General features: G+C 49.3%; 1 protein-coding gene across 1 annotated transcript in view; it reads right to left on the bottom strand.

The window, feature by feature from the left end:
- SCRN1 (secernin 1) overlaps positions 1 to 15,049 on the bottom strand; it is a 77,556-nt gene that overhangs the window by 38,340 nt on the left and 24,167 nt on the right. The gene's annotated exons all lie outside the window — the stretch shown is intronic.

Below are 15,049 nucleotides of genomic sequence, written 5' to 3'. Positions count from 1 at the left end.
TACACATGTATACCAGAGGTAAATGTACACAAATCTCGTTATTTGTGCTATGGAGTTATAGTCATAGTTCTATAAACATGTATTCCTCACTAGTTAGATGCATCCTCTTCCCCAATTACCGTAAATTAAAACATAGTAAAAAAAAAAAAAAAGCTGCTTACTTGCCTTTTTTCCAGCACGGAGACTCATTTGGTGCGATGTCATCCTCGAAGCTTTGCTTCCTGTGCTCATCCAATCAATTGCTTCACATAGGGAAGCACTGAATTCAAAGCTTCCCTATTAACAGCATTTGATGACATAAACTTCCATAAACAGAACCCTGCAATCATAACATTTCTGTTTCTACAAAATGGCAATGTTTTACATTGCAGGGCTAAAACGCCTTGGGGGCTGCGCCCAGACCACTTCATTGAGATGAAGTGGTCTCGGTGCCTTTAGTGTCCCTTTAAATCCTTATTTATGGAAATAAGTATTATTATACAGTGTACAAGTCAAAAACAGCATTTTATAACTTATTTCTTTTTTTTTTTAAATCTTTTTTTTATTAAGGTATTAACATGACATATAGAATGCGCAGTAAATAAGCAGTGGGAAACACGCAGGTTTCAGGTATTTAAAATAATATGTCAGAACACGAAACATGCAAATCTCAGCGGTATTTTCAATAAGGAGACGCGCAGGTCTCCTGGTAAGTAAACATAATGTACGTGCTTAATGGATAAAGTAGGCACTTAAGTAAATGTAATGAGGATATCTCTTGGAGCACTAAACAAAGGGAACCTGTAGGGTTTCCCAAGGCACATCAATACGTTAAGGACAAGTGTGGTTAGCGTCGGGAGAAGCTTTTTTTCCAACTAGGCCTGGGACACGGGAAGGATACGTAAGTATGGGACTCTAGAATCTTTGGCGGAATGCCAGGGCAGAAAATAAAGAAGGTATTCTATGTACCTTTATCGAGTCAGGCGCACCAATCTGTAACTATGGCGTCTATCAGTCATGTGAACCCGTGGATGTCGGGGTCGCCATGGGTGTCTTTCACAGATTGCTACAGGGTGCCCGGGATGACACCTATTCTCTTCAGTGTGTGTATTGTGGTCCGATCTCCCGCTCGGGACAAGGTGGTCGGAGAAGTTGTCCCTGCTAAGACTTCGCGTTCCCAGGGGCCTTTCCGTCATGTTCAAAGACGTAAGTGGTCATAAGTTAAATCGTCATCCCCGTCGGCGGGGCCTGCGGGGCGCGAACGTCTCAGGTGTAGGTCCCTTGTAGTTGTCGTGGGTAAGTTAAGTGTGTGGAGTGAGAGATTATGTTATAACTGTAGTGTGTGTGTCAGTGTTGTCATGGGGGGGGAGTGTGAAGCGATGTGGTACCTCGTCGTGGACAGAGAACCAGAGTTGACCATCGCCACGGCATTTTTCGTGAAGGTGCGAGATGGTAAATGTATTTCGCAATTGCTATGGTGTAGGCGGTCGTCTGCGCCACATAATGGCCTAGGGCAGAGGCATCAGTGGTATGGAGCCTATAATTTAGGAGGACGATATCTCCCCGATCCCGGTTTCCAACCCCGGGACCCCTAGGCCTAACAGTCGAGCCACAGCAGAGTTAGAGAGAGAAGAGGAGAAATTAAAGGTGGGAGGAAGGGGGGGAGGAGGGTAAAGAAGGTTGGTCTGCATCAAGGGGGACCCACTGCCGCCGTCCCCCCACTAGGGTGGCCGCGAGCACCTCTCGCTAATCTATAGCGGGTGATGTATGTGAACCATGGGAGCCACATCTCCAGATGTTTCGTTGTGCGGCCGGTCATGGAGGCATGGATGTCTTCCGCTCCGTGTATGTCTTCCACCCTGTTGATCCATTCTTTTTCCGTCGGTGTATCACGCGTTTTCCAATGTGCCGGTATGTTGGCTTTGGCGGCGTTCAGCAGATGGCGTAGTATGGACCTCTTGTAAGTTCGGATAGGTTGGGTCGAGATGTGCAACAAGGCGAGCTCAACACTCCACTCCGGGATGTCACCCAGGATGTCGGTAATGGCATTTTTTATCATCGCCCAGTATGGGACTATGTCTCTGCACTCCCACCAAATGTGAATCAATGTACCTCGTTCTGCCTGGCATCTCCAACACATCGGTGTGATTGATGGGAATATCCTGTGCAGCAGGGTCGGGGTCCTATACCATAACGAGAGCAATTTGTAGTTGACCTCCTGGTAGTATGAGCTCATGGAGCTTTTCTGCTGCCAGAGTAAAGCTGTATCCGACTGTGCTGGAGTCAGAGTCTTCCCGAGTTGTGTTTCCCACTGTCGGCGGAAGGTGTGCGGCTGGGTTCCATCCCCGGCGATTAAGTGCTGATATAGTGCCGAGATTGTATGGTCCAGCGGGCTGCCCCGGTCGCATAGGTCTTCAAACCAGGTAAGTTCCCGATGCAAGCGTTCTTTATGCGGTATTGAGTTGTAATAATGTTGTAGTTGTAGGTATCTGAGAACATCTAGGGGTGTCCTAGGGGCAGAACCCAACAACGATGTCGAGTCGCGTAGTCTGCCCTCTGTAAGGACCCGGTAGAAGGGGATGTACGTCCTGTCGCTGACGGCGGGCCACGCCCTCGAGGATAAACCTCCTGCTAAAGTCGTGTTGTGTGTGATAGGAATCATGGGGCTGGGAGTAGGCGATACGTGGCTATGTTTTCTCAGTGATCTCCAGCCCATTAGTGTTTGTTGTATCGATCCGTTTGCAATTCCTCCACCCATCCGCCTCTTCGCTGTTCCCCATATCTCCATTTCGAGGGAGGGTCCGAGTAATCCTTTGTCAAGTGTAACCCATTGTTTTGACGTGGTATCTGTGTGCCAGTCCAGTATTCGCTGCATTATCGTGGCTTGGTGATATTTCTTAATGTCTGGGAGTGCTAGTCCTCCACAGTGCCGTGGTCGGCAAAGGATGTCGTGTCGAATTCTAGAGCGACCACCTCGCCAAACAAATTTAATAATCGCCGTCTTCAGAGATGAGAAGAAGGCATTTGGTATGGCTAGTGGGATGGTCTGCATGAGGTATAAGATTCGTGGAAGGACATTCATTTTGATGATCGCCACTCTGCCGTGCCATGTAATGTGGGGGTACGACCACTTCTCCAAGTCGGTCGCAATTGCCTTCAGAAGGGGTGTGAAGTTAAATCGGTAAGTGTCATCGGGGTCTGTGGCCACCCAGATCCCGAGGTACTTCATCTTACCGTGACACCACCGGAAGGGGAATTGTGAGTCAAGAGAGATGTAGTCATCCGTGGGGGTTGTGATATTTAGGACTTCGCATTTTGAAAGGTTGAGCTTAAAACCCGAAATGCGTCCAAATTTGTCGAATTCTGAGAGGAGGCACGGTAGCGTCGTTCTTGGGTTCTGCACGAAAAACAGAAGATCGTCGGCGTACGCTGCTACTTTATGGTGTGTGTCTCGCCAGTTATACCCCTGGATATCAGGGTTTGAGCGAATTGCTTGGAGTAGTGGTTCGAGGGACATCGCGAACAGGATCGGCGAGAGAGGGCAGCCCTTACGGGTGACATTGTTGATCGGGAAATCAGCAGTTGTTGACCCATTGACTCTTACCGTCGCGTGCGGCGTACTATATAGGGCCGATATCCAGGTGAGGAACCTCTGCCCGCATCCCATCTTCTGAAGAGTTGCTTGCATGTAGGTCCAATCCACTCTATCAAACGCCTTTTCGGCATCGGTTGATAAGAGTAGTAGACGAGTCTTCGTTATTCGGGCGTGTTGTTGGATGGAGAACACCCGCAGTGTACTATCCCTGGCCTCACGTCCCGGGATGAAGCCCGTTTGGTCCGCGTGGATCAGGTCCGGCAGAAGGCGGTTAAGTCTGCTCGCCATAACCTTGGTGAACAGCTTAGCGTCCACGTTCAACAAGGATATGGGGCGGTAACTCCCGCAAAGCAGCGGGTCTTTACCCGGCTTAGGCAAGACCGTGATGGTCGCTGCCAGGGACTCCGCGCCCAGGCGCCCACCCTCGCCCACCGCATTAAGCGCTTTAGTTAGCCATGGTAGTAAAAGAGCGGAGAAGCTCTTATAGTAGCCAGTTGAGAAGCCATCGGGGCCAGGGGCCTTGCCCGATTTTGTAACTTTGAGGGCCGCTGCCAGCTCCTCCAGACTAATCGGGGCGTCGAGTGCGAGCGCTGAGTCCTGATCGATCGTGTTGGAGACCGTTTCGGTCAAGTAGGCCATTATGCGTGACTTGTGACTGTCTGCTCCAGTCCCCTGAGGAGGTGGAGGCAAATTGTAGAGGTTCTTGTAAAAAGTCCGGAATTCGTTAGCTATCTTCTGTGGAAAGGAGGTTATCTCGTTCGGAGCTAGTCGCAGTTTTCTTATCTGCCTGCGGGGTGCCGGGCCCTTCAGTAGCCTGGCTAAATATTTTCCCCCTTTGTTGGCATGGGCGTAGTAAAATCCTTTTGTACGCTGCAGTGTGCGGAAGTGTTTACGGGTGATGAGGTCCCTAAGTTTTCTCCGGTGTTCCATGAGCTCCCCGTAGACCTCGTTCAACTGTGTTCTCTTGTGTTGACATTCCAGGGTTGTTATCTTCTGGTGCAGGTCGAGCATCTCCAACATGTTTGCCTTACGTTTTTGTGATGCAATGCGGATGAGCACTCCTCGGATGGTACTCTTGTGGGCCTCCCATATGGATATTGGGGAGATATCAGGTGTGTCATTTTCCCTGAAGTATTGTTCTAGCTCCTGATTTATGTGGTCTTTTGTGGCGGGATCCAGTAATAATGCCTCGTTGAGCCGCCAGGACCAGGATGAAGGGCGAAACAGAGGGGATTCCAGCTCTATCCAGACCGATCCATGGTCCGACCATGTGGCAGGATCTATGTCAGCTCCGAGTAAGCGGGTGAGTCCCTCTTGTACGATGAATATATAATCAATGCGGGAGTATCGGTTGTGGAGGACGGAGTAATAGGTGTAATCCTTCGCCGTTGGGTTGAGTGCTCGCCAGCAGTCGACCAGTCTCAGATCTTCCAAGGATCTGCGGATGGAACGTATACTAGTCTGTGGGATGCAGCTATGTCCCGAGGAGGAGTCCATTATCGGGTCCAGGGGTACGTTGAAGTCTCCTCCAACTATTAGTATACCGTCTGTGAAGTCTTCCAGGATGTGCAGTGCATTTCGAATGAAGGGGGCTTGCCGTCGGTTAGGGGCGTAGATATTGGCCAAGGTGTATATCTTATCGGCGATGACCCCCTTGAGAAAGAGGTATCGACCTTGAGAGTCCTGCGTTCTTTCAAGTTCCTTAAAGTCTAGTTCGGCTGCCAGGAGGATAGCTGTGCCAGCTTTGTGGGACGTTGGGTGGTTGGAGAAAAAGTTAGTTGGGTAGTGTCTATTCCGTAGTGTGGGTGCCGAGGTTTCTCGGAAATGGGTTTCCTGGATCATGGCCACCATGATGCATTTTCTCTTCAGTTCCCTGAGGAGTTGAGACCGTCGCTCAGGTATGTTGAGGCCTCTGCAGTTCTGTGTGAGGACCCTCATGGGCGTCTTTTGGTAGGCCATTCTTGTGAAGTGTTGTTAGTATGTCTCACAGTCTCAGCGATACACGGATATTCCGCGGTCCCGCGGAGCGGCCGTCAGAGTGCGCCCCCCGGACACCGACCAACAGTGGAGGGGGAGGGGAGGAGGAAGAGGAGCTAAGGGAAGGAGGGGAAGCGGAAAGTCGAAAAGTAAGTATCAGAAGTGCCGCAGGTCGAAAGCCAGGTTCCGGACCCCGGGGGAGGTCGTCCGAAAGGGTTTGTGGTGGGGATGTGAAGTTGTAAGTGTATGTGTGGTTCTGCACAGGGCAGTATTAGTAAAGAGTCTCGTGCTGCAGCTGGTGCTAGAGGTGCCCCGCCCTGGTACCTGCCCAGAGGGCGAGGAAAACCACAGCCCAGTTGCCCAACTCGTAGCACGAGTGTGTAAAGTGGGAGGCGCGAGCCAGGCTCCGCCCAAGAGGGTCTGTTAGTCCAACAGTGGAGTCGTCCGCCCCACCGAACCCCTTCTATCTTGTACGGGCCAAAAGGTCAGCTTGTAATAATTAGGTACCTGCATCTACTGGGCAGCGGATCCCGGTGTCAGCGTTGAGGGGCCATGTGTCAGTCACGGTCCTATGTTTGGGGCCCCCGAGACCCCCATCAGTCCCTCGAGTCTAGGAGCGCTGTCCCGGGGAGGGGGGGGGAGGGAGAAATAGGGGGGAGGTGAGGTGGGGGAGAGGGGGGGGGAGAGGAGGGGGGGGGAAAGGGGGGGGGGAAATGGGGGGGAGGGGAGAGGGGAGGGGGGGGGAGGGGAGGGAGTCAGTTGTGATTTCAATGTGTCAGCTTGTCAGGGGGGGCTGGCATCTCTCCCGGGGTTACTGTTTGGTGTGACTGACTCTGGGTTGAGGTTTTACGTAGGCCCTCGTGTGGGTGAGTGCCATTACCAAGCAGATAAAGAAATTACATAACAACATCAAGTAAAGCACAATCAAGCAGTTTATCAGAGGCAACCTACTGTTGCCGAAACCCAGCTACCGTACCATAACATCTGCCTATGAGGGGGGGGGGGGGGAGAAAAAGGAAAAGAAAAAATAAAAAGGAAAAGGGGGGGGGGGGGAGTGGAGAGGGGGAGGGGAGTCACAATTTCAGGCACCAGCGCTAACCCAGGGCCTCCCGCTGGTGAGGGTGTGTTGTTCAGCCCGGGGGGGGGGTTGTCGGTTGGTGGGACTGAGTCAGGGCTGGAGCCTTGTATAGGAGGACGGGGGTGGGAATGTTGATACCATGTAGACACATAAAATATTCAATAACAGGGTTGAAAACGGGATTGAGCAGTGTTTCAAGAACAACCTTAGGCAGTGGAGGACCGTCCCTCCTGCAGTAACGTCTGTGCACCTGTCCATCAGGTCCTTGCGGGCACCTGAGGTTCGTGTGGGGAGGGAGGGGGGGGGGGGAGGAGGAGAGGAGGGGGAGGGGTAGGGAGGCAGGGAAGGGGGGGGGGGGTATCTGAAGTTTGCTATTTTGGCTGGACCAGTTCAGGGTTGGAGCTTTGTGGGAGCACCAGAGGGAGGGGGTACTAGAATACTGCAGGGTAACCAAACGTATAACAACATCATGCAAGGCAGAATCAAACTAAATATTACCAGTAACCGAGACCCATCTCCCATCTCATAATGCCTGTCCGTGCAGCAGGCTCTCTCAGTCACCTGGGTCTCGGGTGTCGGGGTGTGTAGGGGAGGCTTCTTACTGTTTAATTTACTAGGCAATACAAGATCATACTTAAGTAGCCTCACGTAACTCACCCCCGACTTTCCTATGCATGCTGGGGGCAAAGACATAATCAAGGCAGTTCCCCCCGACCCCTTGTGAGCCCCCCTCCATCCCCCGCGCACTTACATATACGTAGGTAAAGCTCCCCTAGACATAACAGGGAATGGGAGACATAACCACTGGGGATTACCGAGGGCGAGAGGCTCTGCGTTATTACGTTAAGTTCCCACCCCCATACCCCCAGTACATACCTATATGGTTTAAAGACACAGCCAGTGTTATACGTTACTGCCTCCCTCAGGTGTGCACCCCACCCCCGCCCCCCGCCCATCGGCACATGCATGCACAACCATAATAAAATAACAGCAGATATATAGTTACTGTGCCCCGATGGAGTCAAGGGGTGCGTTGTAGTGTTGCAGCGGCAAGTGATGTGACCGAAGCCCATATTCTCACCCTGTGGTCCCCACCTCCCCAAACAAAGGTACCCCATCCCCTGCATCGATGCCGTTTAACCTGGGAGTCGGGTGGCAACTGGACTAGGCCAGGAGACGTCACTCAGTAATGCTGGAACTTTCAGGGAAAAAGATAAAAAGGGGAAAGTTCAGAGAACCCCGGAATCAGTCCCCTGAGTCCCCCCACGAGCCCCTCCCAAAGAAGTCCCGTCAAACCTGTAGGTAGCCATTACCCCAGCCGGGGCCAAACACATGGTAGGTCCGGGATCAGCAAACCAGCGAAGGGTCGTCAACCTGGATAGGAGGCCGTGATGGAGCGTCCAAGTTAACGGGGGTGTATTCACTCCTCCGGGGACGTCGGGTTTCTATGCCGTCTCACAGGGCGAGCCGATGGAGAGCGGGCGTCTCTCCGTCTCGGTGCCCGTTGCGATCTCGTGGCAGGGGCCGTCTGGCCTAAGATCCAATTGGGAACAGGTGGCGGTGGAAGGCCTAGTTCCTCCATGAACCGCGGGACGTCCTCAGGCCAGCGGACGGAGATCCAACCATTGCCGTTTCTGGCCATCAGGGCGAATGGGAACCCCCATTTGTAGGGAATAGCTCGTTCCCGCAGGGCTGCTGTCACAGGGCGTAGAGCTCTCCGTGCCTCCAATGTAATAGGGGACAGATCATTGTACAGGGCAATTTGCGCGCCTCGGAAGGGCCACGTCGGTCGTTCCCTGGCCTTCCTCATGATGGCGTCCTTAACGGGGAAGGAGTGGAGGCAACAGATGATGTCTCTAGGGCCCTCTTCCTGTGATCTGGGCCTTGCAGCTCTATGCGCTCTCTCGAACTCTATGTGTTCCGGGGGAGTCGGTTGCAGTATTGCCTGGAAGAGTTCGGTGAGTATGCTAGCTACGTTTTCGGCCGGACCCTCGGCTTCAGGGATTCCCCGGACACGAATATTGCACCTCCGACCTCTGTTGTCTAGGTCTTCGAGGTGTCTCCTCATAGATAATAGCATCGATCCCTGGCGGGTAATTGCGGTGTCGGCAGATGTCTGGCGTGCCGAGAGGGTTTCAGCCGCTTCCTCAACACGTGCGATGCGGCCCGCGTGGGTAGTGACTTCAGATTGGATTCCCACTATTTCTGCTCTGAGGGTGTCCTGTATGACCGTGGTAAGGGACAGCAGGTCGTCTTTTGTGGCCATGGAGGCCGTGAGGCTCATCAGCTTCTCCTCAATCCTATCTAGGGCCGTGCCCTCCGTCGCCGGAGGGGTAGCCGGCGCCATCTTGGGGCTACCCACGTCCCCGCTAGCGCCCGGTTGTGGGTGCAGGAATCCGTCCAGGTGACCTTGCTGGAGGTTTCTGGGGGTCTGGGGCTGCCCCGGTTTCTTGTTGCGACCCATTTAGCAGGTGAAAATGCTGTGCTATGCGGCTATATCGGGTCCGGTGGAGCGGAGCTCTTACTTTATGCGGCCATCTTGGTCGGCTCCGTAACCACGCCCCTTCTATAACTTATTTATTGAAACCTCAAGCACATACAGCTTTGGTGAGGCTTTAATTATTTCTCTGTAGTGATGTACCGAACTGTCCGCCGGCGAACAGTTCCCGGCGAACTTAGCGTGTTCGCGTTCGCCACGGCGGGCGGACACTCCGCAGTTCGATCCGCCCCCTATTCGTCATCATTGGGCAAACTTTGACCCTGTGCCTCTCGGTCAGCAGACACATTCCAGCCAATCAGCAGCACTCCCTCCCTTCCACACCCTCCAACCTCCCTCCCAGCATCCATTTTCGATTCATTCTGAAGCTGCATGCTTAGTGAGAGGAGGGAAAGTTTAGCTGCTGCTGATTAGATAGGGAAATTGATAGCTAGGCTAGGGTATTCAGTGTCCACTACAATCCTGAAGGACTCATCTGATCTCTGCTGTAAGGACAGCACCCCAAAAAGCCCTTTTTAGGGCTATAACATCAGGCTGCTTTTATTTATTTTTTTTTCCTGTGTAATGTAATTGCAGGTGCCTGCCTGCCAGCTTCTGTGTGAGGTTCACATTGGATACTGTGCCTACTTGCCCAGTGCCACCACTCATATCTGTTTTAACAATAGGTTAAGCTTTACATTTAAAATAAATATTTTTTTTTTCACTGTAATAGAAGAGCAGTTGCCTGCCTGCCAGCTTCTGTGTGAGGTTCACATTGGATACTATGCCCACTTGCCCAGTGCCACCACTCATATCTGTTTTAACAATTGGTTAAGCTTTAGAGTTAAAATAAATAATTTGTTTTCACTGTAATAGAAGAGCAGTTGCCTGCCTGCCAGCTTCTGTGTCAGGTTGGATGCCTTGCCCATTTGCACAGTCAGTGCCACCACTCATATCTGTTTTAACAATTGGTTAAGCTTTAGATTTTAAATAAATAATTTGTTTTCACTGTAATAGAAGAGCAGTTGCCTGCCTGCCAGCTTCTGTGTGAGGTTCACATTGGATACTGTGCCCACTTGCCCAGTGCCACCACTCATATCTGTTTTAACAATTGGTTAAGCTTTAGAGTTAAAATAAATAATTTGTTTTCACTGTAATAGAAGAGCAGTTGCCTGCCTGCCAGCTTCTGTGTCAGGTTGGATGCCTTGCCCATTTGCACAGTCAGTGCCACCACTCATATCTGTTTTAACAATTGGTTAAGCTTTAGATTTTAAATAAATAATTTGTTTTCACTGTAATAGAAGAGAAGTTGCCTGCCTGCCAGCTTCTGTGTCAGGTTGGATGCCTTGCCCATTTGCACAGTCAGTGCCACCACTCATATCTGTTTTAACAATAGCTTAAGCATTAGATTTTAAAGAAATCATTTTTTTTCACTGTAATAGAAGAGCAGTTGCCTGCCTGCCAGCTTCTGTGTCAGGTTGGATGCCTTGCCCATTTGCACAGTCAGTGCCACCACTCATATCTGTTTTAACAATAGCTTAAGCATTAGATTTTAAATAAATAATTTGTTTTCACTGTAATAGAAGAGCAGTTGCCTGCCTGCCAGCTTCTGTGTCAGGTTGGATGCCTTGCCCATTTGCACAGTCAGTGCCACCACTCATATCTGTTTTAACAATTGGTTAAGCTTTAGATTTTAAATAAATAATTTGTTTTCATTGTAATAGAAGAGCAGTTGCCTGCCTGCCAGCTTCTGTGTGAGGTTCACATTGGATACTGTGCCTACTTGCCCAGTGCCACCACTCATATCTGTTTTAACAATAGCTTAAGCTTTAGATTTTAAAGAAATAATTTTTTTTCACTGTAATAGAAGAGCAGTTGCCTGCCTGCCAGCTTCTGTGTCAGGTTGGATGCCTTGCCCATTTGCACAGTCAGTGCCACCACTCATATCTGTTTTAACAATAGCTTAAGTTTTAGATTTTAAAGAAATCATTTTTTTTCACTGTAATAGAAGATCAGTTAGTTGTCTGCAAGCGTCTGGGTGTCAGGCCTACTTCAGCGTGTGCTCTGCAGACCTGTGCCAGCGTGCTTTGACAGTTGCCAATCATATCTGGTGTCTCTTTAGCGTGCTTTTACAAAGAAAAAAGGTTTCCAGTGTAAGCTAATAGCAGCCAGTCAGTGTCCTTCAAGCGGCTCTGTCAGGCCTTCCTTCAGCGTGTGCCCTGCACAACCCTGCCAGCGTACTTTGACAGTTGCCACTCATATCTGTTGTCTCTATAGCGTGCTTTTACAACCAAAATTTTGTTTCCACTGTAATAGAAGAGCAGTTGCCTGCCTGCCAGCTTCTGTGTGAGGTTCACACTGGATACTGTGCCTACTTGCCCAGTGCCACCACTCATATCTGTTTTAACAATAGCTTAAAGGGACACTATAGTCACCTGAACAACTTTAGCTTAATGAAGCAGTTTTGGTGTATAGAACATGCCCCTGCAGCTTCACTGCTCAATCCTCTGCCATTTAGGAGTTAAATCCCTTTGTTTATGAACCCTAGTCACACCTCCCTGCATGTGACTTGCACAGCCTTCCATAAACACTTCCTGTAAAGAGAGCCCTATTTAGGCTTTCTTTATTGCAAGTTCTGTTTAATTAATATTTTCTTATCCCCTGCTAAGTCAATAGCTTGCTGGACCCTGCAAGAGCCTCCTGTATGTGATTAAAGTTCAATTTAGAGATTGAGATACAATTATTTAAGGTAAATTACATCTGTTTGAAAGTGAAACCAGTTTTTTTTTTTTCATGCAGGCTCTGTCAATCATAGCCAGGGGAGATGTGGCTAGGGCTGCATAAACAGAAACAAAGTGATTTAACTCCTAAATGACAGTGAATTGAGCAGTGAAAGTGCAGGGGAATGATCTATACACGAAAACTGCTTTATTTAGCTAAAGTAATTTAGGTGACTATAGTGTTCCTTTAAGCTTTAGATTTTAAAGAAATCATTTTTTTTCACTGTAATAGAAGAGCAGTTGCCTGCCTGCCAGCTTCTGTGTGAGGTTCACAGTGGATACTGTGCCCTCTTGCCCAGTGCCACCACTCATATCTGTTTTTACAATAGCTTAAGCTTTAGATTTAAAAGAAATAATTTTTTTTCACTGTAATAGAAGAGCAGTTAGTTGTCTGCAAGCGTCTGGGTGTCAGGCCTACTTCAGCGTGTGCTCTGTAGACCTGTTCCAGCGTGCTTTGACAGTTGCCAATCATATTTGGTGTCTCTTTAGCGTGCTTTTAAAACCAAAATTTATTTTTCACTGTTATAGATTGAATAGCAGTTACTTGTCTTCAAGCGGGTGTGTCAGTCCTTCCTTCAGCGTGTGCTCTGCAGAACTGTTCCAGTGCACATTGCCAATCATATCTGGTGTCTCTATAGCGTGCTTTTAAAACCAAAATTTATTTTTCACTGTTATAGATTGAATAGCAGTTACTTGTCTTCAAGCGGTGATGCGCAACCATTATTGCTAGAGGATGTAGATAACAGGGATATGTCTCAGGCAGGCAGCATTAAACACATGGAGGTACGGTGTGATGATGATGATGTTGTACCCGCTGCTGCTTCCTTTTGTGAGTTGTCAGATACAAGCGAAGCGGTTGATGATGACGATGCGTCCATGGATGTCACGTGGGTGCCCGCCCGGCAAGAAGAAGAACAGGGCGAAAGTTCAGATGGGGAGACAGAGAGGAGGAGGAGACGAGTTGGAAGCAGGGGGGGGTCGTCGCAATGAGCTAGTGGCACAGTCAGACAGCATGCATTGGCACCCGGGGTCAGCCCGACAGCACGCCAATCAACGCATGCTGTGTCCACCACCAGAATTCCGTCATTGCAGAGCTCAGCAGTGTGGCATTTTTTGTGTGTGTCTGCCTCGGACAACAGCGATGCCATTTGCAACCTGTGCCAAAGGAAACTGAGTCGTGGGAGGTCCAACACCCACCTAGGTACAACTGCTTTGCGTAGGCACATGATCTCACATCACAAACGCCTATGGGATCAACACATGAGTACAAGCAGCACGCCTACTCTAAGTCGCCATCCTCCTCCTGGTCTAGCATCTTCAGCCACGTCAACCACTGCTGTCCTTCTTGCCCCCTCTCAACCATCCGCCACTCCGTCTCCCGCCTTGAGCAGTTCCCGCTCATCTGCCCACAGTCATGTGTCTGTCAAGGACATGTTTGAGCGTAAGAAGCAAATGTCACCAAGTCACCCCCTTGCCCAGCGTCTGACAGCTGGCTTGTCCGAACTATTAGCCTGCCAGCTTTTACCATACAATCTGGTTGAGTCTGAGGCGTTCAAAAAATGTGTAGCTATTGGGATACCGCAGTGGAAGGTACCCGGCCGGAATTTCTTTTCACAAAAGGCAATCCCCAACTTGTGGTCGATTGTGCAAAAGGAAGTCATGGCATGTCTGGCACACAGTGTTGGGGCAAGGGTCCATCTGACCACTGATACCTGGTCTGCAAAGCATGGTCAGGGCAGGTATATCACCTACACTGCGCATTGGGTAAACCTGCTGACGGCTGACAAGCAAGGAATGCGTGGCATTGCAGAGGAGTTGGTGACACCGCCACGAATTGCAGGCAGTCCTGCTGCCACCTCCTCTACTCCTCCTACTCCATCCTCTTCCATAACCTCCTCGGCTGAGTCCTCTTGTGCTGCTGCGTCTTGCTCCACATCAACGGCACCCCCCCAGCTCCCCAGGTACTATTCCACATCCCGGATACGGCAGTGTCACGCCGTCTTGGGTTTGACTTGCTTGAAAGCAGAGAGTCACACTGGACAAGCACTCCTGTCTGCCCTGAACGCACAGGTGGAAAAGTGGCTGACTCCGCAGCAACTGGATATCGGCAAAGTGGTGTGTGACAACGGAAAAAATTTGATAGCGGCATTGAAGTTGGCCAAGTTGACACATGTGCCGTGCATGGCACATGTGTGTAATCTGATCGTACAACGCTTTGTGCATAAGTACACAGGCTTACAGGACGTCCTGAAGCAGGCCAGGAAGGTGTGTGGCCATTTCAGGCGTTCCTACACGGCCATGGCTCACTTTGCCGATATCCAGCGGCGAAACAACATGCCAGTGAGGCGCTTGATTTGCGACAGCCCTACACGTTGGAATTCAACACTCCTAATGTTCGACTGCCTGCTCCAACAAAAAAAAGCTGTTAATGAATATTTGTATGACCGGAGTGCTAGGACAGCCTCTGGGGAGCTTGGAATTTTTTTGCCACGTTACTGGACACTCATGCGCAATGCCTGTAGGCTCATGCGTCCTTTTTTTTTTTTTTTTTCAACGTATATTAAAATTTTTAGTATACAAATGTAAAAACATATCCCATGCTTTACCCATTTTACAGTACAACTGTACACATGCAACAGAAAAGAAATCACTGAAATTCAACAACACAAAGCTTACATGGGCTTTGAGGTGTTTGCCAAAATGCATGTATTTGTAGCCCAGATATAACAGTGGCTATAATTAACCTATGTAAACTTGTCACATCTGGCACACTTATACATTACTAAACACAGAATAGTAGTGAACTAAAAAACAAATTAAAAAATTCTGGTATTTGAAGAATATATTCAAATCATTCGTTTTTTGCCTACATTTTGTCATTCAGTTTTCAATTCAGTACAAATAGATGTTCAGTGAATAAACAGCTTAATATGGGGTTGTTGCTTGCTAAAAACAGACAGTTATGCTTTCTTCAGAAAACACTTATTGAACATTTGAAACTCCCATAGAAAGTATGGCTTTCAACTTACTGAGACAAATTAAAATTTCAGCTTTGATGCACATTACATGTATTTTTTTCAATATTTCGCTAAAACATAACAGTTAAAAAAAACAAAAAACGTAAATATAACAAAACTACAACATTTATGCAAAAGGTTGAGGTC

Source organism: Pelobates fuscus, chromosome 4 (assembly GCF_036172605.1).
Source record: "Pelobates fuscus isolate aPelFus1 chromosome 4, aPelFus1.pri, whole genome shotgun sequence".
Lineage (NCBI taxonomy): Eukaryota > Metazoa > Chordata > Amphibia > Anura > Pelobatidae > Pelobates > Pelobates fuscus.
Note: the sequence above shows the minus strand (reverse complement) of the source record. Positions and strands in the feature narration are given on the sequence as shown.